Source organism: Triturus cristatus, chromosome 2_2 (genome assembly GCF_964204655.1).
Source record: "Triturus cristatus chromosome 2_2, aTriCri1.1, whole genome shotgun sequence".
NCBI lineage: Eukaryota > Metazoa > Chordata > Amphibia > Caudata > Salamandridae > Triturus > Triturus cristatus.
The window spans coordinates 468,829,820-468,845,626 of NC_140582.1; the positions used below are offsets into that span (position 1 = coordinate 468,829,820).

Here is a 15,807-nt window from a genome sequence, read left to right on the forward strand (position 1 = left end):
ACTTGGGCTGAGCTTTTGTCCGTGATTACTCGCAAAGTGGCAGAGCGAGTTTCCTTCAGTCTCTGGCGCCGCTGTATTTCTAGTCATCTGTTATTAACGTACGTAGTTAAAAATGAAAACAACCGCATTAACGGTTGTTGCATTGAGTAAGTTTGTTCAGCCATGTTCATGACGTTTTCTTAAGCGTCATGAACATGTCACAATGTCACAACATTCTAATATTCGACCGCCACAACAACGGTCAAACGTGCTTTTAGGAGTTGCGCTGGAACGATTTTAGGAATAGGGGTGCTGACATCAATGTTGAATCACCGAAGTAATATGGTTTGTGACAAATGCAAGCGTCACTCAAAGAACAAGGGGGCATATTTACAAGCCAGGCGATAAAATTATCGTCGCTTTAGCGGCAGAAAACTGCCGCTAAAACGGCGATAATGGGCTTGTTAATATGCTCTAAGGAATTCCAATTGAAGCCCATGTTAGATGCCCTTCACATCTAACATGGGTTTCAATTGGAATTCCATAGAGCATATTATCAAGCCCATTATCGCCGTTTTAGCGGCAGTTTTCTGCCGCTAAAGCGGCGATAATTGTATCGCCTGGCTTGTAAATATGCCCCAAGTATAGTAAATAAGCCACACCCATTCAACATGGAGCGTGGTAAGGGTGTAGTGTGTGTTCAGTGGGGCATTGGAGGGCACGCTGTCGCAAATACATAAGTAAGCCATGGTGTTGCGGACTGTAACTTAAAAAATGCACTTTTTCCCATTGAAATAATATTTGTACTGACACGAAGTTTTACTGATAAAACGTAAATGGCACACACATTATAATGTAAGAATCCTGTTTTACCAAATATTTATCATTTGCGCATCAACCAGTAAAGTGTATTGGTTTCCTTTGATCCTTTTAAATCTTAGTTTTCATCACATTTCAGAGTTACATTTGTATTTTTCTAACTGCTGATATGGCTTGAAATATTTGGTACAACATTTACAAGCATTTAATTGTTTTTTAAAATACAAACTGACATAATTTAGCCTTTCTTTTCATTCCCTGCTTTCCAGCAAGATTGTCAGTTTGCTTTACAAAATCCTCTATTTTTACATTACGAGAAAGAAAAGTAAACTCCACGTTAAAAGAACAAGTACACATTTTCCAAAAAAAGCCTGACATTTGACCATCTTTGAAAGCGTAGCGAATGTGACCAGATATAAAAACAAAATGTAAAAGCAATTCATTGCTCACTCTCTGAATTCCATAATGTTTATTTTGGGGGTACTGCATCACCCCTACTTCCAGCGTCTTTGGCTTTTAGTGATAAAACCTACTTATCAACTTTTGTTTCTCTAAAGAGGGTGATATTTTGTGGTTTTGGAGGCTGGTTCTCATTGAAATCAATGGTGATAAAAATTCATTAGGAGAATTATGGTTTTTAGGGCAGATATTGCAGTACAGTTCTATTGGAGGCATTTTGCTTATTTGCAGGGCAAATGTGGGTGGCGCACTCCAAATAAGGGTGAGCGGAGAAGTATGAACATAAACAAATGAGACTGCCTGTGAGAGAACGTATTTCTAATGAATGAGGGGCATATTATCAAGAAAAGGCGTTTAAATTATCGCCACTTTAGCGGCAGAAAACTGCTGCTAAAGCGGCGATAATGGGCTTGATAATATGCCCTTGAGCATTCCCATAGAAGCCCATGTTCTGGCGTCAACATGGGCTTCTATTGGAATTCTCTGTGACATATTATCAAGCCCATTATTGCCGCTTTAGCGGCAGTTTTCTGCCGCTAAAGTGGCGATCATTTTAACGCCATGCTTGATAATATGCCCCTAAATCCCTTTACCCTTGGACAGCTTTAAACTGATTGATACAGCTGATTTGTAGCAGGAAGAACTAATGGAGAAATCTCTACCTCCATTAAACACTTTAAATTCTAGTCCCAGAAATTTCCCAACTTCTAAATAAAGTTAACTATGTTCAAGGAAACTTTTAAAGAATGAAGAAGGCGCAAATAGTCCATCAAATCTTCAAGGAAGGGTCACAGAGAATCGTACTCTAACCAGATTGTCATCTGTCTCCAGGCATATATGGGCAATCTTGAATTTTATTGTTCACCGACCTACATTGTGAGTGAAGCCGGCATAATGAAATGATTTGTATGTGCCATGTGAGCTCAAAAACTTATTGAAAAGGAAGGCCTGTTATATATTTTCTGATGCTTACTTGATAAACACTGTGTGATCCGGTGTGTTTTTAGGTCTCGCTGAGCCCAGCGCATGCGCTGGCTCGGAGAGACGTTTTGCATGTGAGTTTTCAAAGTGCTGCTGGCTGGCCTAGCGCTTGCGTTCACGTGACCGTGCACTTGCGAACCGCTAGCCTTCAGCAGCACTTTGAAAACTCGTGCGTCATCATGATCGCGATCACTTTCCCTTTCAGAGCGATCGCGATGACGCACGCTTTCAATGCTTGTTTCCCGGAAGCTGGTGCCAACCCCCCCTCTTTTTTTTTTTTATTTATTTACTTTTCTTTTATAATGATGGCACCCGTGCTTAGACTTCAAACATCTTGAGCTAAAGCGTGGGTGTCGCAATAGCTTTAAAAGTAAAGAAATTGAAAAAATATTTACTTTTACAGCAATCGCGGCACCCGCTTAGCTTAAGATGTTCAAAGCCTAAGCGCGGGTGCTGTCATTGTAATAGAAAAGTAAACAAAAAAGCATGCGGCTGCCGTGCTTCACGTGGTTACGCTTGAGGTCGCAGATGCACGATTTACTTTTCTCTGAATAGTTTCAGACTGATTAAAAATAGTCGGTTGCAGAAAGGAGCCATGGTTACTAAGCAGCAATCTCCCTCCAAGACAGGACGCCTGATTGTGCATTACTGTATCCCAAAAGCCATAGAGCTCTTGGCCTATGTTCAGTGGTGAAGCAAGGCTGTCATGGTGGGTTGGGCCCTAATAAAAGTCAAGGAAACAGGACCCATCCCAATGGCTAGCTAGTGAAAAAAGGCCGACATTGAGATGCAGTGGTCCTGAACGTCCCTTGCTATAGTCATGTTCCAATCTCTTCATTCCCCCACCACTGCATCACTCCTCGAATAACTCCAGCTGCTCCTCCTGTTTCTTGTCCTCTGTATCACGCTACCTTTCACTCTCCCCACTCCCTTTCTACCTCTCCACTTTCCCTCCGCCTCTCATTTGCTATTGATGGCTATAATTCCCCAGTCCCCTCTCCCTTTTTTCCTGCATCCATCAGCACCTTTCTGTCCCTTGTATTACTTTACCTTCCAGACGAGTTTGCCTAACGGCAAGGGCGCTCGACCTCGAAACTGGGTTTGAGTCTCGGTAATGACGCTAAACCTCCTGTGATTCCCCTCCAGTGATTCTGGGAAATCACTTAATCTCCCTGTGCCTAACAAAAAAATGAATGTGTCTTCATGTAACGTAACTGGTTCTATGTAAAGCGCTCTGATACCTGATTGGATTCGGGTCAAATTCGCGCTATATTAAAAAAAACAAAAAACTCTGCTAATTCTTCCCTAGTCCTCTTTTTTTTTTTTTTTTTTTTTCCTTACCTCCTTCCATTCATATGTCCACTCTATCGTCCTGTAGCTTCCACTGTATTTCGTCACTTTTTATGTTTCACCTCCCCATTCCCACCTGTACCTCTCCTTCTGGTCCGCAGCAACCTTTTACTCTTTTTTTTTTTTTATTGTTTTTTTTTTTTTCTAATTCATCAGTCTAGTACCTTTTACCTCTTTCCTTCTCTTAGCGTTTCGATGTGCCCCATTTTACCCAGTATCTTGGTCTTCATATTTATGTAGTTGCTTTCCTCCTTTTGCTCTCTCCTGTACCTTTCCATCCACCTGTATCTAGCTTATTTACACCTTTTACTCTGCGCCGCATTTCTGCATTCATCTCCATCGAGCTGCTTTATACCTGCTCTCTCCACTCACCCCTGCATCTTCCTATCCATCTGTATCTAGCTTCTTTACACCTTTTACTCTGCGCCGCATTTCATTATCCATCTCCATCGAGCTGCTTTACACCTGCTCTCTTCACTCACTCCATCTTGCTATCCATCTGTATATAGTTATCTTCTGTCGTTATCTCTTTCCCCTGTATACCCTATTGCATCTGTATTTTGCTACTTTACGCTCTCCCACATAGCCCGGTATCCGTCTGTATCTAGCAGTTTTAAATAGTTTGCTCTCGACCACTCACTTATCTTGTTCTCCATATGTTTCCCGCTATTTTCCGCCTTCCGTTCTCCGCTAGTCACTGTTATGGCACTATCCATCTTCATCGAGCCGCTTTACACGTTTTTGCTTTTCTCCTCTATCCCCCTGTCTCTCAGTAGCCACTTGTATCCAGCCGCTTTACACCTTTGACTCTCTCCTACATCCCAGTGTAGTCCTCTTACCTTTCTTACAATTCCCCAAGTAGCTTTAATATAACATAACACCTGTTATTAAAGAGCAGGTTCACCCAAGCCTTGGATCTATTGGCGCTAGAATAACATGTTTATTGTTACTAAATGATACTCATTTTATGGACCTTGGAAGGATGAAAGGGTTTGTGGACCCGCCGGGATTGGAATCTATGAACATGAGGTCAAACAGATCCCTGGAGTAATATGCATTAGCTCACTGAGTCACTGACTCGATCTTAGATCCATTCTTGTATATCCTCGCTTTCTCCTCCTCGCTCTACATTTGTTTCTCGCTTTCTATTTTTCAACCTCTTTCTACTCGCCACTGTATATCTCCGCTCTTCTTCCCATTATAGCATTCACTCCTCTATCTTACTAGTAATTTTTCTCTACTCTCACCTAATCTGTTTTAACACACACACACACACGCACACATGCGTGCCCCAAAGAACCCTTCCCGAGACCTCTTTCTACCCTGCCGCTCCTCTGAGGCTGAACTGAAGCTGTCCAGCGCCAAGAGCCAGGCGGGCAGCCCTCGGAGCGCATGGCTTCTGCATTTACAAGACCTCCTCAAGAAGCTGCTTAGGAAAGGGGGAGGGGCTGTATTTTCATATATGGGATTTATACATACATTTCCGTGGTATACTGTACATTTTAGTTTTGTGAATACATTTTATAACTTTTTTTTTTTTTAACCACATATGATGTGATCTACTGTCTGTACAACATTGCTGCATGCTCCAAACAAGTGTGATGTTTTATATTGGGTAATGCTTTCTCAATTCCCCCTGTAAACACTTTATGGTTGCAGGTGTGTCCTCTGTTGCACCATCAGTCCAGCCCTCACCTTATTCCAAACTGACCATCTTCATTTGTAGATATTGCGGGTATTTTGTGTCCACTGCTACCATTGTGATGTGTGTTTTTTTTTTTTTTTTAAACTGTTTCAGCCCTTCTCTCTTTCTTCCCTGCCTCAGTCCTTCTCTCTCCTCCCTCCTTTCTCTGCCTCATGCCTCTTCTCCTTCCACTACTTCAGCCTCCTCTCTTTCTACTCCTACCCAATTTTGGCTGTTGCAGCCCCCTTTCCTATCTGTCCCTTTCCTGCCTCTGTCCTTCTCTTTCCTGCCTCAGCCCTTCTCTCTCTCTGCCTTGTCTCAGCCCTTCTCTCTCTTGCCTGCCCCAGCCCTTCTCTCTCGCTTTTGGGACCTTATAAGTAATTAGTTATGCAACACAATATCCTTGGTACAACAACATCAAACGTTGCATGGCTAAACACTTATAAGGTCCCAAAAGCGAGACCTTTTGGCTATGCCAATGCTGGTTTAAGCTGCTGTTCCCTTCTCTGCATGTATTGAAATCTCTGGAAGACATGCTGATCAGCAGTGTATGCTTCCTTAACCCTTTCGATGATGGGTCCTTTCCCCCCTGTACTAAGTCTTTTTATTTTTGGCTATTTGGGGTAGTTCGTGCTTGGGCCCTGTAACGTTATGACCACATAAGGTATCTACGCCAAATTTGTGTCCTTTTCTTACAACATCATGGGGATTTTAAAGGTACCCATGGTTTTGTTTATTCTCTTGGAGGGGATTCAGAAATCAGCCAAAATACTGTCCAATTTAATTTTTTGGGGGAAAAAGTGGACAAAAAGTGCTGAAGATGAAAGCGTCTGTTTCCCTGCAAATGGTATTAACAAAGGGTTTGTGGTGCTGAAATCACAATCTTCTCAGCTTTCATGGACTGACTGACTTTCACACCGTTTTGGCATTTTACACCATTTTGGCATTTTACTTGGACATAGTCTATTTTTGTTATTTTTTTGTGTGCTTTCAACCTCCTAGTTAATGGTCGAAATGGGTATGAAGGCAATAATGGATCCTGGAAAGCTATACATTTCAAAAAAGTAAACAAAATTCTGAATTCAGCAAGGGGTCATTTGTGTAGATCCTACAAGGTTTTAAAAAAAAATAAAATAGAAACACAGTTGAAAATAGGAAAAATTGAAAATGAGTTGAAAAAAACAGCTATTTGTGCCAGTGTCTTCGCCTGTAACTTCTTCTGAGTATAACAGATTTTTTTTTAAGGCAATATACCGTTTCATCCGCTGGACCCTCCTGGTTGTGGGGATATATAGGACTTGTAGGTTCACCAAGAACCCGACATACCTGGAGCCAATAACTGAGCAGCGTCTTGCAATGGTTTTTAGGTCTCTCCTGCGCAGCGCGCATGCGTTGCATAGGAAAAAGACCTTTTGAAATCGATTTGCTTTTCGTCCTAAAAACGTGCACCCGTTGCATTGCTTTCAATGGCAACGCGTGCACATTTGGCGATGCCCTTGTGGGAGCGAGCTTTGACACCATATGTTTGTAATTAACTTGCAAACATATGGTGCCCCTGCTCGCTCCCGCAAGGGAGAAAACTGGCGCAGGCCCCCCTCCTCTCTCCCCTCCCCCTTCTGCCTCCTTTCAGCACGAGGCGCGCCTGTTTAATCCTTCCGAAAGCCAGCAGTGAAAAGCTGAGCGTCTGCCAACTCTCTCCAGTATGTTCCACTTGTCCTCTTAATTCCTTGCTCTTGGCATCGTCACTTTGAATGCCGATTTGCTCTTGGCATCGTCACTTTGAATGCTGAGATGCGGTGCAAAACAAAAAGGCAAAGGCTTACTTTCGGCGTCATCGTGTCCCCAGTTTTCATATCAACAAGCCTGGCCCGCATCGTAATGCTGCCTGTCTGTACCCATACCTGTCTAGGCCCTGTTTCAGACATTCCTGTTTGACGGGGAGCAGGGTCCTCGACTGTTTTCAAAACCTCCCTTTGGCGCCCAACCGTATCCTTTCAACAGTACTCAAAATTAACATTGAAGTCTGATTACACCTTGATGCCACAGGCAGCACTGGTGATTAAGACCCTCATTACGAGTGCCCCATTGAACCAGACAGGGCGGCTACCAGACGTTACCGGCACCACCGGGTCTGTAAGATTCGCTGGAAAACCTTAAATGCAAAGTTTTTCACCTGGCACCAAGCCTTGTCCAGGGGAAACTTTTTTTTTTTTTCATTTAGGATAACTTGGAGATCACATTTAGAACACTTTGAGGTTCACGTTTAAAGTTGCATATGCACAGAGACCAGAAACTTCCAGGCTTAAATTTGTGTCTCAGTGTAGATTTTTGGGAATGATAAAAACGTCCAGTGCTTAATTTGATGCGGTGTAAAGGTATCCGAGCGCTTTACATGAGCACCAGTTGCTTTACAGATGGACCAGTGGTCGAAGTGGGCGGGAACGGCAGGGCACGGCGTGCCCCTACTTCTTTAATTCTAAAGATTCCGTTCCCCTACTTTTTTATTTTGAACATGTGTCCTGGGACGTCAGAAATATCCACAGCCTGCAGAGAGGGTTCGGCATTAGTGGCTGTTAGGGGACGGGCGGGGAGCAGGGAAGGAAAAGGTCTCCGTCTCTTGCTTCCTGCCCAGACAAGACAAGGAAGGTGTCAGCTTCTGCTCTGCCGCTGGCAGCTGCCCCCTCTCTTTCTAACTCTTATTCCCTCTCGTCTGTCTAACTCCTCCTCACATACCGAAAACCGAGACGCAAGAAATGGTTCTCACCCTCTTTCTTCCAGCCGTTCATTTGTTCCCCTGTGGAATGGATGCAAAAAAGAAAGCAACTTTTGCTGGAAATGCGGTTTTGAAATTTTTATATTCCAAAGTGCAGCCTCTGAAATAAAAGGGTTCATAATATGAAAAATCAATAACTAAATAAAGCAAGATGGAGTGTTTTTAAGTGGCCAGATTGGTTTTATTCAAACCCCAAAAACATTAGCGTCACTTTACCGAGTTTGCCATACCTGGTTGATGGGTGGATTGGAAAACAAAATGTGTACTCCGGCTTTGTATTCACGAATCAGGGGGCATATCATCAAGGAGGCAATATAAAATTATCGCTGCTTTTGCGTCCATTCTCACGTGAATCCTTGCATTAGCACCTGTTTACTGAACGCCCAGCTTTGCATCTCTAATGAGATGCAAAGTGGGCATTCCTGCCCTGACATAACTGGAGAAATGTCACTAAGTGACATTTCTCCAATTATCAATGGACATGCTAACCTGCAGAGCGACAAGCAAAGTAGCGATAACCTCGGTTATCGCTACTTTCCTTACGCCTGCTTCAAAACTGACTTAGCCATGATATCCTATAAGCTGGATATCATGGCTAAGTATGCCTTGCCCTATCATCAAGCTATCGCCAAACTTTGAGAGATTATCGCTGGATTTCCAGCGATAATCTCACATTTGGCAGTTAGCGCTTGGAATTTTATCGCTTTTGAGATGTGTTGCTAATAGCACGCTATCTCAGCAATAAAATTCCATGTTACCCGGCGATAATTATCCTAGCGCTAAGTGCGCTTAGCGATAATTATCGCCGGTCCTTGATGATATGCCCAGTGGTCTTTTTAAACCATACTAAGCAGTGGACATTGAAATGGGTCCTTTCTGGGCCCTGTAGCTTTCAGGCAAAAATACTCGTGGATTTTTGCATAAATGTAAAAGCGTTAAGTTCACCATGTTTCTGCTTACATTTCACATGCTTTATTTAATCTTTCATTCCCTATGAGTGTTTACTTTTTCCTTTAGGCAGCATATTGCTCTTGCCTAGCGCGTAATTTGAATTGAGTCGCATCCAGTTGTTTATAGCAGGTCTAATTGGATTGTAGTTGAAGGCAGTGTGAATTTCTCTCAGTGGGGCAGTATGGTGTTCAGTGAGGGAGCGGATGTAGCACTGGGGGCAGAGCTGCCAAATTTAGAACTAGGGAACCAGGTTCAGCCTTCATGAACAATCCCCCAGACCACTCTCCTGAGGGAGTACATTCCCATGCTAGGCCTTAGAAGGCCCCGCAAAACCGGAAAAGCCCTGGTGTCTTGGCACCAGCAGGTGGATCCTAGCAGTGGTAAGTGTGGGTTCACTTTGAAGGCTTGCCCACCCCAATCCATACTGAAGTTCACCTCCTGTCTTGCGGGCAGGCCTACGAAGTAGCAGACCCTAGATCAACAGTGACTCTGTCACTGAGGTCACAGGACCCTTGAAGAGCCGGCTCTAGGGCGGTGCGACCGGTGTGACTGCAACGGGTGCTGACTTTGAGGGGGGGGCGTTGTAAATTATGGTTTTAAAAGCACTTGCTGCCTCCTTCCTGGCCTACAGCAATTTTCGGCAATAATAAAAATGTCATGATAACTCCGGTGAATAAACTTCTTCCTAGAGCGAGATCTGAGTTTTGTCTAGTGGAAGTTTTGACTCATGGAAAGATAGCGCAGAGGGTTAATGTGCCTGCTGCAAAGAAAATGTACCATGCCCATCACAAAGTGCACATATTTAAAATAGGTCAGTGGGTTACTGCTTTTGTCAGTAAGAACCTTTTGCTACTTGCAGTTTATAAGTTAAAATCCTAACAAAGAACAGTGAGCTATTAATGTTCATCTTAGAGCTGCAAACAAACTGCAAGGGATAAACTATAGCTTTATGGTTTTTTCCCTAAGCCTTTGATCATCCTAATGTTGCAAAGTGTTCATTTGGATAGAAATCAATAATGATTATTAAAGAGAACCCCCAATCATGGTATTAAGTTGTAAATTCTGAGTTTGTGGTTCTCCAGATCAATCGCTATTAAACTATACTGCCTACTAATATGGTTGTCATGTGACTCCTACACCTTGTAGTCCTTCGTCTTATGTTACATTTCCTATACAGTGATTTACAAACGTAAAATTGATTCTCTGTGTATATTGCTGACAAACTTCATGACTTGTGCTTCCACTTTTAAGCATATTTGGGACATTCTGTGATTAGAAACATATCCCACTTTGTGAATTTATTTTAATGTCAGTAACTCATATTAATTGTTAAATAATCATGTGTATCCATTGGTTGTATTACATAACATAATCAGCTGTAACTGGTCAGTGAAATGCCAACCAAATACTGAAAATTGGGATGTTTTGCCAATCCTGGCCACACCTCTAACTCCGTCCACTGACCCAATCCTCCGGTTATTCCCGCCCACTGATTCTCTGCCCACAGTTCCCCTACTTTTTTTCCCCCACTTCGACCACTGAGATGGACACATCATTTAAAAAAAAAAAAATTTAGGCACGTGGAGATTTACCCAGAAACACCGGATGTTGAGCGTCGAACCCAGTTCCCCCATCTCGAGGTCGACTGCTTTAGCTGTCAGGCCACGTCCAATCCTTGAATGGAAATGATGAAAACGTGTGGCAATCGGCACAGAAACGTAGCTTTCAGTATATGTGCTCTCTCTTCCAAGTTGTGCACCAGTGTCGAGGAGCTCGGGTGTACCTGTGGCTTAAGTGATTCAGGTGACTGATGGGCAAATGTGTTTCAAGGTCAGTCACTGCTCTGAGGTAATCCGCATTATAAATCACAGCAGGAGCAAGGTGAAAGAGGCTGACCCGTAAGTGGCAGTGAAGGTCCAAGAAAGTAGCCCTTCCCTAATTCTCCATCACGCACAGCGGTATCGCCCCTTATGTTCCTTCCAGGTACATGACACTGGTGGACGACAGCTTGTAGCTCTATCATAGGAAGGGAAGAGGTGCACGTCCTTAACACAGTGATAAGCATAATGGCATAGACAGTCATGCTAGCGACATTAAATATTTGTCATGTTTATGCAACAGGGTGTCCAGCAGAACAAGAATAGTGCAGCAACTGTACTAATGTCTATTAAGTAGTAGTTTCTATGATACACAGCACTTAGAAAAGGCAGGGTGGGAGCAGAGATGAGGAGGAGTACCCCGAAGAATGCTAAGTTTGGTTTCACTCAGGGCGCTATCCAAGCAAAGGCCGTTCCGGAGTCCCCAATAACTTATTTCCCCATCTTGTAATTTCTGTTCTCTGCAAGTAATAGGGGTCACTGAGACGAAGCGAGTGCTGTTAGATTCACAACATTAGTTTGAACTAAATTAGAAATAGCAACACGGCTATTGGGGGTAACCATGATTCCAGAAGCCATCAAAGTGCACGCCTATTAGTAATCAGTAAATAACGTTTTCCTGCTGGGATTTTGAAGCTTGCTTGGCGTTTAAGAGAGGATTTCCAGGGCTGGGCCAGCAGAGGGCTCTGCCTATGGCTCCCTGCAGCTTACTGTAAAAAAGATTTTTACCCACTAGGCGCAAACCTAGCCAAATGACACTTGAAGGCTGTACAAGGTCAAAGACAACCAGTACAGTGTATGAAAGATTTGATTGGATAGACTAGTTCTCATGCTTTGGGAATTAAATGTTGAGCCCAGTGGCAGTCGCAGGCGGACAGCAAACAGCATCTGCTGTGGTCCTTTGCTGCTCAGCGAAGGAGAGAATTTAAAATGCAGGAAAGGCAAGGAGAAGTAACCTGAAACCGAGCGATGCCAGAGCATTCTCTGGAAGTCATGGGTGTGTCTCAATCCGATGACCCAGATGGGTGGGACTTGAAGATAATATTGCCAGAGAATGTGTTGCATATATATATATTTTGGATGCATAATTTCGGCCTCTATGCTGCATTCTCGTACTAACCCTGACAATGGTAAAGCTCTGTAGACTGGTGTGGGCTGGCCAATAGAAAGATGAAAGCCATATGTCATAGAGAACCGTGAACTATTTTCCATAGGTTCTGGTTACTTGAGGTGGGCATGTGGCGTTTGTGTAAATAAGTTCTCAAAATGGAGAAATGGTCTAAGATGGTGCCCCAAGAAGAAACTTTCAGCTCCTTTGTCCCCAAAACCCACCTCCGCCGCTTAAAAAAGACCCTTATAATATGCTGGTTAGAGTGTAGGAAGGCCTCGTAAGGCAAGGATGTTGTTGCGACATTAACCAGCTCTCCATAAAACGCATGGAGAGAAACGATAGCCCTGATGAGCATTGTCACTTCCCCTGTCCAAGGGCACCCATCTTTATGTCTTCACCATGGGGTATTTTCTCAACCCCATTCCAGTTGCCACTGTGTGCAGACCAAAGCGATCTCCTCAGTCGGTTAATGGGGAATGAATTATTCCATTTTGTACTTGAACATTTCTCATACCTGCCAACTTGAAGAACAATGTCACTGTGTGAGGTGGGGCCTTGAAGAGGGTGGGGCCTCCTGCCGAGAAGTACCTATGAGGCACTTTTGAACCCTACCCACCCCCAAGTCCCCTCCTCCCCAAATATAAAAATTGGGAAATCTTTAGTGCACACTTTTCCACGCTGGCGTGCATCTCCTTTGTTTGCTGTGCTTTCATCTTGTCCATACTCTTCTTCAATTTCAAAAGTGTCTTCATCTCTTTGGGGGTTCTGTGCAGCATGGCTTATTGATATTCGGAAATCCATTTGCTCCCATAAGCAAAACTTACTGACTTTGTGTTAGAAGGTGGTTCTGACACTATGGGCCGCCCGGATTTTTTGCTTTTTGAGCACCTAATTGTTGAGCTTTTACTGTGGGGGAGCCTCAGAGGTTGGGAATCACCCACAGTGAACTCAGGATGGAAGAAACATGCCAGGGAAAGTCAGTGTGTTTTACTGTGTTTTCACTTTATTATTCCCCTATGGGGATGTGGGGCCCATGGCTAGATTACCTTCAATTGGGCCTACAGATTCCAGACACACACTTGAGTCCAATGTAGCAAATGTGAAAAGAAGTATTCTGCGGAGTCCAAAGTCATATTTGTACTGCTTTTGGGTCATCCAGAACTGTCATATTTCTCTGAGCCAGCCATGACCAGACCCAGGCTGAGGGATGACCTCAGCTGGATGGATTTATAACCTTTCTTCCTCAAGCTAGGGCTTCCTCTCCACGAAGAGAAGATGGGTGGGGCTGCACGCCAATCCATTAACTGCTGTTGCTAGGTGCCAGGCACCAGGCTGCACCAAGGAGGGAAGGAGTTGGGTTTCAGAGGGGTCCGATCTCCTCCATTTTCGCGTCCTCTTGCTCCTGGTGGCGCCCCTCCAGCCACTGAGAGCATTTTCCTTCGCCCTCCGGGTCTCCAAGAGGGTGCCTTCTGCAGGGAACGGTCTTCACTGGCTCCCTGTGCCAGCCTTTCGCCTGGCTCTCCTTCGGGGCCTCACTTCTCCCTGCGCAGAGGCCACTGCTCCTGCGCACCGGTCCTGGACTCTTCTTCTGGTGCGGTTTGGGTCCTGGGGGCAGTCAGGGGGTCTCCTTCCAACTGCCCATTGCGCCAGGCTCCAGCACCTTCAGCCTCCGCCGACCACACCCCAGAGAGAGCTTCTCTTCCTGTGCAAGCACTTTTTAAAAGTTGAGTAGGGGGCTGTCAGGAAGTCCCTGTTGGTCCTATCAAACGGTGACACATCACTTTCCTGCCCCTGCTCCCTCCTTGTCCAGCCTCTGGGTTTGTTCAAAATGGCGTCGTCCAGTGTCTCTGGCCACATGGCCTCTGAAACCCAACTCCTTCCCTCCTTGGTGCAGCCTGGTGCCTGGCACCCAGCGACAGCAGTCTATGGATTGGCCTGCAGCCCCACCCATCTTCTCTTCGTGGAGAGGAGGCCCTAGCTTGAGGAAGAAAGGTTATCAATCCATCCAGCTGAGGTCAGCCCTCAGCCTGGGTCTGGTCATGGCTGGCTCAGAGAAATATGACAGTTCTGGATGACCCAAAAGCAGTACAAATATGACTTTGGACTCCACAGAATACTTCTTTTCACATTTGCTACATTGGACTTAAGTGCGTGTCTGGAATCTGTATGCCTAATTGAAGGTAATCTAGCCATGGGCCCCACATCCCCATAGGGGAATAATAACGTGAAAACACAGTAAAACACACTGACTTTCCCTGGCATGTTTCTTCCATCCTGAGTTCACTGTGGGTGATTCCCAACCTATGAGGCTCCCCCACAGTAAAAGCTCAACAATTAGGTGCTCAAAAATCCGGGCGGCCCATAGTGTCAGAACCACCTTCTAAACACACGCCGCGCCCAGCTGATTCCTACAGGGAAGAAGTAGCCCCTCTACATGGGTACACTTCCCGTAGTCAGCGATAACTAATTCTCCAGTATTGGGGTGTCTTTCATAGATTCACATGCTTGAATATTCCACGTTGTCGAAGTGGGAGTCCCACGGTACATAATAAAGCAATGTAGTAATAACATAAGCCTATTAGGCATAAAAAAGTAAAAGCCATAGAGTTTTCATGGATAGACAACTTGTCACCTCTATAACATATCACTGTCGTTATGTTCTAGGCCAAATCCAGCCAATCAGGTGCCAGCACCCTCTAGAACCCTCTCCCCAGAGACTCAGGCTCTCAGATATTCTACCGCACGTCGTGTGAAGGGAGTCTCCCTGAGCTTGCTCAGTTTTTTCATCTCCTATTTCACAGAAGATTGAGTCTATGATGTCTACAACCAAGAAATCCCTCTTCAGACCTTGTGGGAGTTGTGGTAAACTGAGACTTCATTCTGAAGATCCTCACAAAAAATGTATTTATTGTTTATATCCTGAACATCCGGTAAAGGACTGTAAAATTTGTAGAACCTTCTCACCGAAAACTTTGAAGGATAGAGAAGGGCGTCTCCTTCTGTGGCTGCAGAAGTTGAAGACTTCAGAAAATCCTGTTTCAGATGTGGAGAGTGTGTCTTCCATCCAAACTGCTCCCTCTTTGAAAAGGTCCTGTGACTCTCAAAAAGTTTCTCCTAGAACTAAGGTGGTGAAAAAACATCATGGAGACAAGATTACTACCCAACCTTCTACTTCAAGAGGGGTGATTCCTCCCCCCCCCCCCCCCCCCCCCAGGAGTCTCTCTGTTTCCTTGACGCCCCCGAGATCTGATTCTCAGGCGTCTAAGACTCCATCTGCGCAGTTTTTACCTCAGAAACTGCCTCTCTCGTCGACTAGCTCTTCAACGCTTCCTCCGTCGACGAGCGCTGCCGTCCTCGCATCTACATCGACGACCTCGGCATCTATTATGTCTATGAAGCCAATGATGATCATGTCGTCGGCGTCTTCACCGTCGACGCTGGTATTAGTTAAGGTGAGACCCATTTCATCGACGCTACCCTTAACTTCGTCGTCGACGGCTATCAAGCATTAGAAGAAGCGGATGTCGTCGACGGATGCTTCGTCGTCGACGGATGCTTCGTCGTCGACGGATGCTTCGTCGTCGACGGATGCTTCGTCGTCGACGGGGGGCTTCGTCGTCGACGGGGGGCTTTGTCGTCGACGGGGGGCTTTGTCGTCGACGGGGGGCTTTGTCGTCGACTGGGGGGGCTTTGTCGTCGACTGGGGGGGCTTTGTCGTCGACTGGGGGGGCTTTGTCGTCGACTGGGGGGGCTTTGTCGTCGACTGGGGGGGCTTTGTCGTCGACTGGGGGGCTTTGTCGTCGACTGGGGGGCTTTGTCGTCG

At 45.0% G+C, this 15,807-nt stretch overlaps 1 protein-coding gene across 3 annotated transcripts in view; it reads left to right on the plus strand.

The window, feature by feature from the left end:
* The window catches only part of ANXA5 (annexin A5), a 980,312-nt gene that overhangs the window by 1,438 nt on the left and 963,067 nt on the right, over positions 1–15,807 (plus strand). The window lies entirely within an intron of this gene.